We start from the raw sequence: 17,197 nt of genomic DNA on the forward strand, positions 1-17,197 counted from the left end.
GTCCCACCTCAACACCTTCGCCAAGTTCCGCCGTTTAGAAGCAGCCAGAAGAGCCGTCCACAGTCCAGCGTAGACAGTGACACAAAGGTGTGAATTCGAGGAAGAGGGGGTGACGTGGCCGCACCTTAGAATTTGTCTGACATAGTTGGAAAGAAAGAAAGATAATATACTTAGAAGAAAAAATGGTAAATTTAAGGTACAAATTCAGGCGGCTGGAGTAAGCCCAAACGTAACAGAAGCCACAACATGAACGAGTAAAATTCAACTCTCGCCAGAGAGGCTGGTAAATGAAACAGACGTGGGGTATGCGGTTTATAAGGAGATAAACCCCGAAGAAAATGATACAAGAAAGTTAAATATATTGACATCGGAAAATATACAGTATTACAATACTAACAATTCTGTAATGGGGGAAATGGAGCTTACCGCAAAAAGCAATAAAAGGTAATGTGAAACATTCCGTATTAAAGGAAGTATAAAACACCAGGAAGATATACTAGTTTTGAACATTTAGGAACCAAACAAAACACAGTGCAAATTCAAGACAGAAATCAAAGCGTAGTCACTGATGGCAACGCAATAAAATTAAAAGAAAATAACAGCCATAAAGAGATCCAAGGGGCGCCCAGGTGGCTCAGTGGTTAAGCGTCTGCCCTCTGCTCAGGTCATGATCTCAGGGTCCTGGAATCGAGCCCCACATCGGGCTCCTGCTCAATGGGGAGCCTGCTTCTTCCTCTCCTCCTTCCCCTGTTTGTGTTCCCTCTCTCGCTGTGTCTCTCTCGGTCAAATAAATAAATGGAATCTTTATAAAAAGAGAGAGAGAGAGAGAGAGAGATCCAAACATGTTGAAATAAGAAATACTGTTTTGGGGGCACCTGGGTGACTCAGCGGGTTAGGCCTCTGCCTTCGGCTCGGGTCATGGTCTCAGCGTCCTGGGATCAAGCCCCGCGTTCCAATCTCTGCTCAGCGGGGACCCTGCTTCCTCCTTTCTCTCTGTCTGCCTCTCTGCCTCCTTGTGCGCTCTGTCCATCAAATAAATAAATAAATAAAATCTTAAAAAAAAAGGAAATACTGTATTGGGGGCTTGAATTGTTCAATCAGTTAAGTGTCCGACTCTTGATCTCAGCTCAGGTCTTGGTTTCAGGGTCATGAGTTCAAGCCCTGCTTTGGACTTCATGCTGGGTGCGGAACCCGTTTAAACGGAAGGAAGGAAAGAAGGAGGGAAGGAAGGAAATAAATATTAAATGTACATACAGATATACGCTGTAGCCTAACTTTAGAAATATTATTATGTGCTAGAAAAGACAACATCTCGTGTGTCTCTGGTTCTTAGAGACTGTCTTTTCAGGCAGCTGCTCCCCTTTGCAAACGGCAGTTATTTCTTCGTCCTCCATCTGCTAGGAGGAGCACATCAATGACTCCATGGTCCCCTCCTACAGACTTTCTTTTGCTTTTCAAAGCTCTTGGGTAACATATTTTGGGGGACAGGAACAATGGTAAATATAGGTACCCGTTAATGCCTTTAAGTCTCGCACTAACCCAAATGAGAGAAATGCGGCTCAGAGTGTGCAAAGTAACGTGCTCAGTGCGAGCTGACCTACATTTCAGTGAGGACAACTAATTTGCCCAGTGCCTCATTCTATCATAGGCAGGATCTCGAACATGAATGTGTAGAAACCTGTACCCTTTCACACGGGCGACACTGCAGAGGTGCTTGCTCTAGCTTGGATCTTCATAGAAAAGTTTATCGAGATCATCTATACACCAGTCTATACCCCTTCAATGCATCAAGCCAGAAAGAAATGATTTATAATATCTCAATCTTATTTTTTTTTTCTCTCCTGAACAGTGCTAGAAAGAGCATCACTGTTTCTGCAGGCTTTGAACTTGAGAAAATAATAAACTGGCTGGAACTGACAAAGTAAAAACAAGCCCTGCTCTCTGTCAGTCTAGGAGGACAGACCAAGTCAGCGGCAAATTTCACAAGGAATACTGTGAAGGATGCGGTGCTGTGGTAAAGCACCCACCAGCCCCCATCATTGAGTGGCTATGGAGTCTTTGTTGTTGTTTTTTTATGATTTCATTTATTTATTTTTCAGAGAGAGAGCGTGCGCTCACGACAGAGAGCACAAGCAGGCGAAGCAGCAGAGGGAGAAGTAGGTTCCCTGGTGAGCAAGGAGCCTGATGCGGGGCTCGATCCCAGGACCCTGGGGCCATGACCTGAGCTGAAGGCAGACGTTCAACTGACTGAGCCACCCAGGCATCCCCGATTCTTTAAATCACAGACTAGAAACTTTGCTCTTTGAAAATACATCAAGAATGAATGCCCCACTCTTTCTTAGAGAACGTAAGGCACAAGGAAGCCACCTGGATTTCCAGTCCAGGCGCAAAACCTTCGAGAAGAGGTTTCTGGAGACAGCGTTCCACACGGGCGCTTCCACTTTGCAGTTTCCAAGGAAACAGGGGCCTGTTCAGTTTTGGGTCCAGTGCTCACCTCGCCCCCTTCATCCGTGATCCTGCTTTGCTTTGGTGCTATCGAAACCCTGCTTCGTTTACATTTTACCTAAATGTCACCCTCCCCCCAATCCTACAACTCAACTTTTCCTTTGCTTAGTGAGACACCCCATACTTCCTCCATGGGAGTCTCTCTGTGAGTACACCCCACCTGGTCTGACTAGGGGTTTGTCCCAGGTGGTCTTTGGCTGATTGCGCCAGAACAATTACACCAAGGACAGCCGAGGCCCTCCCTGCTACGAACTTGGACTTCCATTCAGTCAGAACGTACACATCTGAGACCATCTCAGTTCCCCTGCTTGAGGCCTCTCTCTCCTTGATTGCTTTGATTTTGTGCTCTACCTGGAGGACATCCGTTATCTCTTGGGCTCTTCAGAGTCATGCTGACTTCGGGAGTAAGCAGGCAGAGCAACTTTTCCTTGAGGTTGGGGCCCCAAACCGTGCTATTTTTATTTTTGACCCGCTACCAGCCAGCTTCTGATGGGTGCTTGCTAATGAATTTGCCCGGCCGGCTGACGTTAACTTCACACACGATGTCTTGGAGCAGCTACTCTGAAGAGTTTTGACTTCAGTAAGATCGTCCGTTTTGGAGATGCCTTAGAATGAAAATCGGGGGCGGGGGGTGGGCTTCTCTTGAGGGCATTCTCTCTCCCACCAGTCCACAAGAGACTTCATTTAGTTTAAGGGAAGACTCGCCCCTCTTCTTTTCCATTCTTACAAGACGAATAGACATCAGCTGTCTCGTGCCTTTGACGCAATGAAACTGCCAAGAGCCCAAGTTACTGCTTAAAGCAGGTTATGCACGGTGAGTGCGTCTGTGTGCGCTGATGCGTTTTCCTAACTCTGAACGTTTTCCTCGCCTTGCAGCAGAAAGGTTATTAGTTTTTCTCCGATGATAATTGTTTATGTTTGTCTAAAGCTGGGTCCCACTCACCTTTTATTCCCTCTGTCCTCTCCCTCTTGCCCTCACTGGAGAAATTAAAGGTGAATTGACGAGGAAAAATCATTTTGTTGCCTTTGGTGCACTCAGGGAAGACCTAGTCCAACAGAAACAATCAAACATTTCTAAAAGAAAGATAAAGTAAATTGTTTTATTGTACAAAATTAATGCTAACATTATATTTTAATTTTTATAAGACTAAAATTAAAATTCTCATGCTTTAAACTGCCTAAATTTTTTCTCTTGGTGTTATGAGTCAAATAAGTTATCCTTTCCAAAAATTGTTTAAGATTTAAAATATAAAATGGTGCTAATTTTTTTAGAGATTGAAAACAATTTTTTTAGAGTAATCTTTACACCAAACGTAGGGCTCAAACTCACAGATTGAGTCACATGCTCTACCAGCTGAACCAGCCAGACACCCTTGGGGGTTGGGGTGTGTGTGTGTGTGTTTAGGGTTTATTTATTTATTTTGAGAGAGGGAGAAAGTGGGGCGAGGTGCAGAGGGAGGGCATCGTCAAGCAGACTCTCTGCTGAGGGTGGAGCCGGGTGCAGGGCTCCACCTCATGACCCATGAGATCCTGACCTGAGTGGAAACCAAGAGTTGGACACTTAACGGATGAAGCCACCCCGTTGCCACCCCATCCTGTAATTTTAAGTAATAAGCACATTGATTTACTGTGCTGATCAGAGTAATTTTATCTTAAACTATATTTATAAGCTTCAATTTTATAATATATTTATATACTCATGTACGTACATATGCCTGAGTACATATATATACAGAAATTCTTAAGATTAATATAAGAATCATCTTTAGTTGGTAAAAAGCAAATTAAACGTGTAATCAATGTCGGTACATTTAATTATTTAAAAAAGCTTGCAAAATCTTTTAAAATCCTTTTTAGGAAAAAGTCACTTGAAGAGAACTTAAAAAGGTAACCAACACTTCGGGGTAATTAGTAGAAAGAAGGTTGGTTTAGAACTTTATCCTGAAAAACTATCCCCCAAAAATGGAAAAGATGGGTAATGGATAAATAATGGATAATTAATGGATAAATTGAGGTAAAATTGATAGATAACACTATATTAGCTTCAGGTGTACAACACAACGATTTGACATTTGTATACACTATGAAACGTTTATCGCAATAAGTCTGGTTACTATCCATCACCATAGTTATAATTTTTTTTACTGTGATAAAAACTTTTAAGATTTACTCCTTGGCAACTTTCAAATAAGCACTATAACATTATTGACCGTAGTCACATGCTGTACGTTACATCCCCCTGACTTATTGATTTTATAACAAGAAATTTCTACCTCTTAACACCTTTCACCTATTTCACACACCTCTTAACTGCCCTCCACTTCGGCAACCACTGTCCTGTTCTCTGTATCCATGAGTTTTGTTCATTTGATCGGTTTTTAGATTCCACATATGAATGAGGTCATGTGTTATTTCTCTTTCTCTGTCGGACTTATTTCACTAAGCATACTACTCTCAAGGGCTAGCCATGTTGTCCCCAGTCACAAGATTTCATTCCTTTTGTGGCTGAGTAGGACTCCACTGTGTTTGCATATGTGTGGGTACCACAATTTCTTTTTTAAGATTTTATTTATTTATTAGACAGAGATCACAAGTAGGCAGAGAGGCAGGCAGAGAGAGAGGAGGAAGCAGGCTCCCTGAGGAGCAGAGAGCCCGATGAGGGGCTTGATCCCAGATCTCTGGGATCATGCCCGGGGCGAAGGCAGAGGCTTTAACCCACTGAGCCACCCAGGCGCCCTGGTACCACAATTTCTTTATCCGCGTATCCATTACTGAATACTTAGTTGTCTCTAAATCTTGACCAGCATAAATGATGCCACAATGAACATGGGGTGCATATAGCATTTCAAACCGTGATTTCATTTCTTTGGACAAATATCCAGAAGTAGAATTGCTAGAGCATATGGTAATTCTCCATATTTTTTTCCATAGTAGTTGTGGCAATTTACATTCCCGTCAATAGTGCACAAGTGTTCCCTTTTCCCTACATTCTCACCAACACTTGTTATTTTTTGTTTTTTCTCTTTTAAAGAACTTTTTTTATCTTTAAGTAAGCTCTATGCCCAATGTGGGGCTTGAACTCATGACCTGGAGATCAAGTCACATGTTCCGCTGACTCAGCCAGCCAGGTGCCCCAATTTTTTTTTTTTTTAATTAGTGCTTCACTAACAAAGTTTCTTAAATTTTATTATTTTTTTGAGAGACTTTTAAAATTTTTTAATTTTTAAAAAGATTTTATTTATTTATTTATTTGAGAGAGAGTGCGCGTATGTGCACACACATGAGGAGGACAGGGAGAGAGGGAGAAGCAGGCTCCTCACTGAGCAGGGAGCCCGAAACAGGACTCGATCGCAGGACCCTGTGATCATGACCTGAGCCGAAGGCGGCCGCTTAATCATATGAGCCACCCAGGTGCCCCATGTTTCTTAAATTTTATTTGTTTGTTTGTTTGTTTGTTTTTAAAGCAATCTCCACACCTAACATGGGGCTTGAACTCATGACCTGGAGATCAAGAGTCACATGCTCTACTGACTAAGCCAGCCAGGTGCCCCTCTTGTCTTTTAGATTATACTCATTCTAACAGGTGTGAGATGATATCTTATTGTGGCTTTGATTTGCATTCTCTGATGATTAGTGACCCTGAACATCTTTTCTTTTCGCTTTTCTTTTCTCTTCTCTTCTTTTCCTTTCTTTCCTTCTCTTTTCTTTTCCTTTTTTAAGTCGACTTCATGTCCAGTGTGGGGCTTAAACTCATGACCCTTGAGATCTAGAGTCCTGTGCTCTACTTACGAGCAAGGCAAGCACCCTGTTTTTTCTTATTTTTTTTTAAGTGATGCTGAACATCTTTTCATATGCCTATTGGCCATCTACGTGTCTTCCTTGGCAAAATGGCTATTCAGATCCTCTGCACATTTTATTTTTTTTATTTTTAAAGATTTTATTTATTTATTTGGCAGACAGAGATCACAAGTAGACAGGCAGGCAGAGAGAGAGAGAGAGAGAAGGAAGCAGGCTCCCCGCTGAGCAGAGAGCCCGATGCGGGACTCGATCCCAGGACCCTGAGATCATGACCCGAGCTGAAGGCAGCGGCTTAACCCACTGAGCCACCCAGGCGCCCCCCTCTGCACATTTTAATTAGATAATTGGTTTTTAAAAATATTTTATGTATTTATTTGAGAGAGAGAGAGAGCACAAGCAGAGTGAGCGGCAAAGGGAGAGGGAGAAGCAGGCCTCCTGCTGAGCAGGGAGCCCGATATGGGGCTCAGTCCCAGGGCCCTGGGATCGTGACCTGAGCTGAAGGCAGACATTTAACTGACTGAGCCACCCAGGCCCCCCCAGATCCTCTGCACATCTCAAAATCAGACTGTTAGTTTGTTGTTGTTGTTTTTTTAAGATTTTATTTATTTATCTGAAAGAGATCACAGGTAGGCAGAGAGGCAGGCAGAGAGAGAGGAAGGGAAGCAGGCTCCCTGACGAGCAGAGAGCCCAATGTGGGGCTCGATCCCAGGACTCCGGGATCATTACCTGAGCCGAAAGCAGAGGCTTTAACCCACTGAGCCACCCAGGCGTCCCTGTTAGTTTTTGTTGCTATTGAATTGTATGACTTCTGTATTTTGTGTATTAACCCCTCATCAGATACCTGATTTGCAAATATTTTCTCCCATTCAGTATGCCACCTCTTCATTTTGTTAATGGTTTACTTTGCTGCATGGAAGCCTTTCAGTTTGATGTAGTTCCACCTTTTCGTTTTTTCTTAGTTGCCTTTGATTTTGGTGTGAGACGCAAAGATTATTGCCAAGACCAATGCCAGAGTTTACTATGTTTTCTTTTTTTCTCGAAGTTTTATGGTTTTAGGTCTTATGTTCATGCCTTTAATCCAATTTGAGTTAATTTTTGTGTAGGATGTAAGACAGTAGCCTCGTATAATTGTTCATAGTAGTTTTTTTTATGAACCTTTGTATTTGTTGTGTTTCCATTTTAATTGCTTTCAAATAGTTTTTGGTTTCTCCTTTGATTTCTACATTGACCCATTGGTTGTTCAGTAGCATGGTTTTTTTTTGTTTTTGTTTTTTTAAGATTTTACTTTTTCAGTGTTCCAAGATTCATTGTTTATGCACCACACTCAGTGCTCCATGCAGTATGTGCCCTCCTTAGTACCCACCACTAGGTTCACCCATCCCCCCACCCAAGTAGCATTTTGTTTAATCTTCACCCATTTGTGATATTTTCAGTAATTTTCTTGTAATTGATTTCAAATTTTGTATCACTGTGGTTGGAATAGATGTTTGATATGATTTAAAACTTCTATTCATTGAGACTTGTTCTGCGAGTTAACGCATCTATCCTGAAGAATGTTTCATGTACATCTGAGAAGAATGTGTATTCTACTGCTTTTGGATGGAATGTTCTGTATATGTCTATTAAGTCTGTCTGGTTTAAAGTGTCTTTTTTTTGGTTGTTGTTTTATTTATTTATTTGAGAGAGGATTTTGCTCTTTTTAATGTAATATTCCATTGTTTACATATATATATTCCACATACTCTGTTTTCTATTATGTATGCAATTATTCTTAGTTTAAAAAGAAGTAATTTTAAAAGAAGTATTACCTTTTCAATTAGAAAGCTGAAGAGAGTAGGAGTCAAACTCATCTAATTTAAATTGCTTTCTCTGAGTCTGTCTTGTTAAGCCAGTAGTTGGGAGTCACCCAACAAGAAAATGAGAGGTGGTGGGGACAAGTTCTGGACTGTGGAGGACGGGCTGGAGCAAGGTGGGGCTGTGGGAATCTGTTTTCATAAAGGGGACTCTAGGCTGCGGAAAGTAGAGGATGTCAAGAAAAATAAAAAATGGGAAACTTAAATTTTCACAGGCAAATGAATCAGAAAAAAGTGCCCTGACACAGCACAGAGCAAGAGAACAACACGGTCCTCCTGGGCTGCGAGGGAGGAAAAGAGGGCTGCCTGGGCTTGGGGCGTTGGACAACTCCTCCGCCTGCGCTCACCTCGGCCGGCTCCGTCCCCCTTCTGAGGTGAAGAGGGAGAATCTGGGCTGGAAATGGCAGCAGATCATTTTGCCTTTCAGACGTCAAATGCCCACTTTTTTTTAAAGTCGACTCTGGGCGGGGCTTGAATCCAGCCCCGAGATCGAGAGACACACGCTCCACTGACTGAGCCAACCAGGAGCCCCTCAAATTTCTGCTGTATTTCGCGCTTTGGAAAGGTGACGCGCTTCGCGTGACTGGAGTCTCGGAGGCTTCCTAACGTACGGCCGTTTCTTCTAAAGGAGGACGTTTGCTCTCCCAGAGCGGTTTGCTGTGGGGAAGAGGGGCCGGGCGCGCCCACAAGCCCCAGCGCCGACGCGCGGTGCGGGCCTCGCCCTCGACAGGAGCGACTCCCGGCGGGCGGCGGCCGTGGCCCCGAGCTCGCAAGAGACGTGATCCGGTAACCGGAGCTCGAACCTCCTCCGCACAAGCCGTGCGTTCCGGGGTTCGACGCTCTCCTTAACCGTGTTACCCTCCGAAGAGCAGGCTGAGGAGATAAAGGAGAGGAGCAGGACGGGGCCCAGCGCAGCCCCCCCGAAACGCGCCACGTGGGCACGTGCATTTGGCGCCGAGCCCAGCGGCGCCTGCCGCGCCGGGGCTTCTTCCGCTGCTCTCGCTGCCGAGACGGACGGGCGGCCCCTGCGCACCCCGCTTCGGGTTGTGTTGCCAGAAACCAGCCCCCACGGCTTCGGGGTCGGAGTTCGACGCGAAGACAGAGTTCGGGGCAAGAAGGAACCACAGCTCCACTGCGCTGTCGGGCCGCGGCCGGCTCAGGCCTTCGAGCCCTGCCGTCTGCCCCGGGCGAGGGCTGAGGTGCTGTGCTCCAGGGCCGCAGGCATGGGGGGCCGCAGGCATGGGGGGCCGCGTGCGCAGCGACTGGGAGCCTGTGCCTGCTCGGTGCGGTGCCGGACGGCGCGGGGCTCCCGAATCAAGAGGCCAAGAAGGGAGGAGCGGAGGTTTGTGAAGACAGGAAAGAGGTTAAGTTAAACTCCAGCTTTGCTGAAGCATCAGTGCAACCATTTCGATTTTTTAAAAACATATTTTATTTATTTATTTGACAGAGAGGGAACATAAGCAGGGAGAGCGGGAGAGGGGGAAGCAGGCTCCCCGCGGAGCAGGGAGCCCGATGCGGGGATCGATCCCGGGACCCTGAGATCATGACCTGAGCCGAAGGCAAACGCTTAACCCGCTGAGCCACCCAGGTGCTCCTAAAAATCTACTACTCATATGTGGGAAATAAATATATTTATGTTATACATCAGCCTCTCAACTTTTCTTTTTTTAAAAACGATTTTATTTATTTATTTGACACAGTGAGATCACAAGGAGGCAGACGGTGGGCGGGGGGGAGGGGAAGCAGGCTCCCTGCTGAGCCCCAATGAGGGGCTCCATCCTAGGACCCCGGGATCATGACCCGAGCCGAAGGCAGAGGCTTTAACCCATTGAGCCACCCAGGCGCCCCGCGACTTTTAATTCTTTATGTGATATTAGACATTCGATCGTCTGAGCTCAGAGCTGTGATTAGGGGAATCGACAGAACATCCTAGAACATCATCTGTCACAGAGATTGAGAAATCACTGAAGAAAATTTCCCAGTATAAGTAAAGAAAAATCAAGACTGAAAAATGTGTAAGGATGTACTTTTTAAAAATTAAAACCAGTATTTCCTTACTGATCAATTAAGATGTTTGCTTCTAGAGGCTAACAGCCTGGCAGTTAGTAGACCACTGTGATATTCTGATTATATACTGTACTAAGACGATTATAAACCACATTGATTTTTTTTGAAGTCATCAAAATGATATAGTGTTTGAAGTTATGAATAGACATCATCTATGTATGAGGTCACTCAGAAAGAGTTTGTGGTAAGAAAAGAACCAAGGACAAAATCTTGGAGAATAATACAATTTAAACAGATGGTAGATGATGGTAGGTGAGAAAATCTTTTTTTTTTTTAAAGAGTGGGGGAAGGGCCCAGGGAGAGGAGAGAGCATCTCAAGCCGGCTCTACACTCATCTCAGAGCCTGACAAGAGGCTGGATCTCATAGCCCTGAGATCATAACCTGAACCGAAATCAAGAATCAGATGCTTAACCAACTGAGCCAGCCAGGCCCCCCAGATCAGAAGATCTTAATGGTAGAATTCAAGAATGGTGGTATCACTCTAAAGTTTATGTTTCCGGGGTACCTGGGTGACTCAGTTGTTTAAGCGGCTGCCTTTGGCTCAGGTCATGATCTCAGGATCTTGGGATGGAGCCCCCCGTTAGGCTCCCTGCTCAGTGGGGAGCCTGCTGCTCCCTCTGTCCATGCCCCACTGCAACTCATGTGTACTTTTTGTCAAATAAATTTTAAAAATTAGCGTATGTTTCTATTTTTGGAGGGTGGGAGTAGATTAGGAGAGAAGAGTACTTCCTCTCTTTTTTGTTTAAGTAGTCTCCACTCCCAAATGGGATTCCAGCTCAAGACCTCGAGAGATCAACAGCTGTTTTCTCTACCAGCTGAGCCAGCCAGGTGCCCCAAGGACTATTTTTTTACTCCATAAATTTCTGTTTGTCCAGATGGTTAGTAAAACTGCCTCTATATATCATTTGTGTACTTTAATATTACTTTAAGGTAAAAATAAGAATATAGGACAAAATGAAATTGAAACTTCACAAGGAGTACAGAGTGTAAGGATATGGTTCCTAGACCCTGAGAGACTGTTAAGCTGTGAGAGGACTCTGTGCTAGGCCTGCCAGGGCGCTTGCCACATGAGAGCCCACAATGAACTGTAAGCCGAATGGTGTTTGGCAACTTCCTAAAAGGGCGGGGGCAACCTTGGTCCCTTCTATGGCCCACACGGACAATGTCTTCCTGGAGTATCTTGCTGAAAAATGATGTATGGTCCAGAGTCTCACCAAACTTGACGGGCACTGTCTGCTTTTACTGCTTTGTGGAGAAGATCATCCATTACTTGCCAAAGAGACCTAGGATGTATGTTTTGAAGTGCTGGGCCAAAAGATGAAGTACTTAGGAATACAAATAGCATTTTCACTAGTGTTTTCAATATAAGGTTGTCAGTGGGAAGGAAGAAGAATGATATGGTATGCAGATGCTTAGGTGCATAGAATTAATTGTATCTTTGGATAATGCAAATTGGTATCTAGGCCGAGGTAGAGCATATCTCTAAAGGACTAGAGGGACACAAATTTTCCCAGAAATATGCCAAACTGCTCAAGAGGGCTGAAAGTGAAATATTGAAGGACAGGGGTGAAAGCCCAGATAATGCTAATTCTGTCCATGATGAACGGCACCAGATTAATATTGAATAACAAAACAGAAATCCAAAGTCTTCCAGTTACCGAAACGAGATGGTATATGAATGTAGATGACATCACTCTCTCCTCTTCTTGGCTACTTCTTGCAAATCACTCTGCAATGGCTTAGCTGATTTGGTGGTTTCAGGTTCGAGGTCTTTTATAGTCAAGGAGGTAAAGCTCAGAAGACAGAGATGGGAATGAAGGGGGCTGGCAAGCTTCCCAAAAAAGGGTCCACAGGGTGGCAGTGATTAAGTAAGACCACCAAAGAGAACTGTTCTCAGGTTCTAGGTATAGATCATGCCACTGGTGCTATCAAACACACAAGATGCCCCCATAAAACCCCAAACACCAATTTATTAATGTAAAATCTGGGGGACGTGGGAAAGTTTCCTTTCTAGTGGCCTCAACAGTTATAACTGCCATGAAAGAGAACACCTTCCTCATATAACTATCCTTGGTTAAGTAGGAGGCTGAGTTATTAATCAAAGGGTGATTGATCCAGAATGGGTCCAAGAAAAAGGTAAACATTAATCTTGACAGATGCAGGAAGTGATAAAGTCTGATTAACTATTTGCAACCCTACAAAAAAGAACTTCTCATGTGATAAAAATAACGATATTCATGAAGTTAGGAATTTCTTTTTGGAATTTCAGACTGGAGGACACTAGATAATCACTGCCATATTATTTTCATGGTGTATCTGGTCAGCCATTACAAATTTAGCTATGAAGATTAGGCAAAGTAGGAAATGTTATGGCATAATATCTGATGAAAGTAGGAAATGCAATTATATATTATACTCCAATTTCATTGTTTAAAAACAAACAACATAAGGAGGAAAACTGACATAAATTAAACATATTAAAATACTCACAGTGGTTGTATTAGGAAGGTAGTCTTTTTTTTTTTTTAAGATTTTATTTATTTATTTGTCAGAGGGAGAGCACAAGCTGGGGAGTGGCAGGCAGAGGCAGAGGGAGAAGCAGGCTCCCCACTGGGCAAGAAGCCTGACTCAGGAATAGATCCCAGGACTCTGTCATCATGACCTGAGCCAAAGGCAGATGCTTAACCAACTGAACCACACAGGTGTCCCAAGAATGTAGTCTTAATGAATAATTGGTCCTTATTTTCATTGCTTTTCAAATTGAATGAGTTACCATCTGCATCTTCCTAGGACCATGTGGTCCCTGGTCTCTGGTTCTTTCTACACATCTGCTTTATTCTCTGTCTCCCCCTTCACACCCAAGCCCATGTTCTCATCTTCTCTGATCTACATGGTGCAAAAAGGCTGCTCTTTCCTTTAACCAAATTTCCCCCTAGCTCCGACCCTCGGGCCAACCTCTTAGAGACCCAGTATTCCAATTTCCATTCCCAGGAGAGAAAGTCTAATTAATCAGTTTGGGTCATGTGTCCACCCTGGACTTGGCTATGGCAATGGAGGTGGGGTCATGTGATGTAAATTTGGCTGCAAAGGGGTCATTCTTGGTAGTGGGGGGAGTTCAGAGAAGGGGGTTGTGGCTTGGCAGACAACTTGAAAGGTATTTATTATTTGGGTTTCTCATAAGTCCTCAGGGTCAAGGTAGGAAAATAGAAGTTGGTTGAATAGATAGATTTCCAGCCAACAGGAGATGGTTGGAAGATAGATTGCAACTGGTTAAATGACGACACCCACAAATGATAAATCAGTGACATCCTGCCAGAAGTTTCTGGAGGGAGTGGCTTTCAGATCTTATAAGTAGATCTCCAGCAGCATCCAGTGAGTCTTTGTGGGGGCTCTGTCCTAATCAACACTTTTTATTAAAGTCTTGGATTCTCTGGGCCTAGTGTATTTGTGCTTCCACTTTCCCTAATAACCTAAGTCTTCTCTGTCTCCACTTCTGTCCACACTGTCAGCTAAGGACAGACATCTTAACTGACTGAGGGAAAAAAGAAAGATTTAGAATTAATTATCTGTTTATCACCAAACCTATCTACTGACCTATAACTGACTCATATAATCTTCTTTCCCTTTTTTTTTTTTTAAAGATTCTATTTATTTATTAGAGAGAGAGAACATGGTGGGGGGAGTTGGAGAGGAAGAAGCAGACTCCCCACTGAGCAGGGAGCCTGATGCGGGGCTCGATCTCAAACCCCAGAATCATAATCCAAGCTAAAGGCAGAAGCTCAACCGACTGAGCCACCTAGGCACCCCCCTTCTTTCCCTCTTATACAACAGATGAACTCTCTCTACTAGTATTGTGCATTGGATCCCATTTCCTCAAGAACTTGCCTTCTGATGATACAAGGAAAGGGAAAGACATTCCATGCTCATGGATTGGGAGAACAAATATTGTCAAAAAGTCTATATTACCCAAACCATTTTACAGATTTAATGCAATCTCTATGAAAGTACCAAAGGACTTTTCATAGAGCTGGAACAAACAATCCTAAAATCTGTATGGAACCACAAAAGACCTCAAATAGACAAAGCAATCTTGAAAAAGAAAAGCAAAGCTGGAGATACTACAATTTCTGACTTCAAGTTATATTACAAAGCTATAGTAATCAAAACCATGTGGTGCTGGCACAAAAATAGACATATATAGACCAATGGAACAGAACAGAAAACTTTAGAAAGAAACCCACAATTATATGGTCAATTAATCTTTGACAAAGCAGGAAAGAACCACCAATGGGAAAAAGCCTCTTCAAGAAATAGTGTTGGAAAAACTAGTCAGCTACGTTCAAACAAATGAAACTGGACCACTTTTTTATACCATACACAAAAATAAATTCAAAATGAATTAAAGACCTAAATGTGAGACCTGAGACCGTAAAAATCCTAGAACAGAGCATAGGCAGCAATGTCCCTGACATTGGCCATAGCAACATTTTTCTAGATATGTCTCCTGAGGTGAGGGAAATAAAAGCAAAAATAACCTATTGGGACTCCAGCAAATTAAAAGCTTTTTCATAATGAAGAAAACAATCAACAAAACTGTAAGATAATCTACTGAATGGGAGAAGATATTTCCAAATGACATATCCAATGAAGGCTTAGTATCCCAAATATATAAAGAACTGACACAACTCAATACTAAAAAACCCAAATAATCCAATTAAAAAATGGGCCAAAGAAATAAACAGACATTTCTCCAAAGAACACGCCCACATGGCCAACAGACACATAAAAAGATGCTCAACATCACTCACCATCAGAGAAATGCAAACCAAAACCACAGTTACTTTCCACCTCATGCCTGTCAGAAGGGGTAAAACCAAAAACACAAGAAACAAGTGCTGGTGAGGAGGTGGAGAAAAAGGAATCCCTGTGCACTGTTGGTGGGGATGTAAACTGGTGCAGCCCCTGTGGGAAACAGTATGGAGGTTCCTCAAAAATGATCCAATATGATCCAATAATTGCACTCCTGGGTATTTACCCCCAAAATAGAGCACTAATTCAAAGGGATAAATGCACCCCTATGTTTATAGCAGCGTTATTCTCAATAGCCCAGTCATAGAAGTGGCCCGAGTGTTCATCAACAGATGAGTGGATAAAGAAGATGTGGCATATATATATCTATAATATTATTTAGCCATAAAAAAGAACGAAATATTGCCACTCACAACAACATGGATGGAGCTAGAGAGTATAATGCTAAGTAAAATAAATCATTCAGAGAAGACAGACACCATATGATTTCGCTCATATATGCAATTTAAGAAACAAACAAGCGAAGAAAAAAAAGAGAAAGAGAAACCAAGAAACAAACTCTTAACTATAGAGAACAAAGTGATGGTTACCAGAGGGGGGAGAGTGGTGGGAAGATGGGTGAGATTGGTGATGGGGATGAAGGGGAGCATTTGTCCCAATGAGCACTAGGTAAAGTATGGAAATGTTGAATCGCTATACTGCATACCTAACACTAACAGCACACTGTATGTTAACTGTACTGGAATTAAAAAAAAATAACTTGTCTTCTGCAATTATTTCCCCACTTCCACCCTACATCACCAGTTTTATCTTTCTACTGGATCATTACCATATATAACCATGATATATTATATATATATAGTACTAAAGAAAGAAATCAGCCCCCACACATAGAGGTATATGTCACTTAGTCTACCTGTTGGCTATAAACTATCAGCAGACCAAAAACTCTTCTCTTAGTCCTCTTGAGCAAATACTGTATCTACTTTGAGAAATGTTGTAGTAACTTTACAAATAGCTTTCCAAATCTGTTCAACTATGGTCAGCACAAAAGAATGTTATGCCATGTACTTGTCCATTGGGCTCTTCCAAGATCTGAGTATTGAAGAGAATCAGTATTCCTCTGCAAAGCAATGGTTTCAGGAAAGGTCATTACAAGTTCTTTAGGCAAGAGAAGAGACTAATCACCAGATAGTAGACGGACCAGATTCCTATTGCTTCTTAACAAACAGCCACAAATTTAGAGACTAAAAACAACAGAAATTTGTTATCTTGCAGTTCTGGAGGTCTCAGTTGGCTAAATTAAGGTGTCAGCAGGGCTCTTTTCCTTTTGGAAATAAGGGAAAATTTCTTTCTGTGCCTTTTCCAGTCTCTAGAGGTCACATGTGTTCCTAGGCGTGTGCCTCTTCCACCCCTCCACCCCCATCCCGCCCCTTCCTTCACCCTCAAAGCTGTCAAGGTATCATCTTCAAATCTTTCTGACTTGGATCCTCCTGTCTTGGTCTTCTAAAGACCCTTGTGAATACATCGCACCCTCCCGGATACTCTTTCCATCTCAAGAATCTTAAACACATCTGCACAATCCCTTTGCTGTGTGAGGTAACGCATTCACAGGTTCCTAGGATTCAAATGTGGACATCTTTGGGGGCGGTTATCCTGCCTATCACATTAGAGGAACATCTTTTTTTACTGGCAGGAAGGCTCCAGGAAAATTTTGGGTTCAAGGTCTTCAGCTTCAATGAAGTGTGTCCAAATATCCCCACCTAATTTTCAGTTCCACTCTTCCCTGACGAATACCTTAACTGGAACGTAAGAGGACATGCAAATTAATTCATTCACTTTCATGATCAGATTTTGTTTGTTTGTTTCAGAAATGTTGATCCTGTAGCTGTATCAAGTAAGGATCACTTTTTCCCCCCAGGCAGATAAGAACATCTTTGGTTCCTTATCCAGACTTTGAAGTGGGAATTCCAAACCTTGAGCTTATCATTTTCTTTCTTTAAGTTCTCCAGTGGAATTTGATACAGCCAAACTACTCCACAGTCCTGGTGCCCTTCATTCTCACTATGTTAGCCTACTGCGGCAATTTCTTGGTCATTTGAGGTTAGCCATTTGCCACTGTCCTGTAAAATGCAAATGTTATTATCATTGGCAACGGGGCCCT

This window comes from Lontra canadensis, unplaced genomic scaffold, assembly GCF_010015895.1.
Source record: "Lontra canadensis isolate GAN:19392208 unplaced genomic scaffold, GSC_riverotter_1.0 scaffold1, whole genome shotgun sequence".
In the NCBI taxonomy this organism is placed as follows: domain Eukaryota; kingdom Metazoa; phylum Chordata; class Mammalia; order Carnivora; family Mustelidae; genus Lontra; species Lontra canadensis.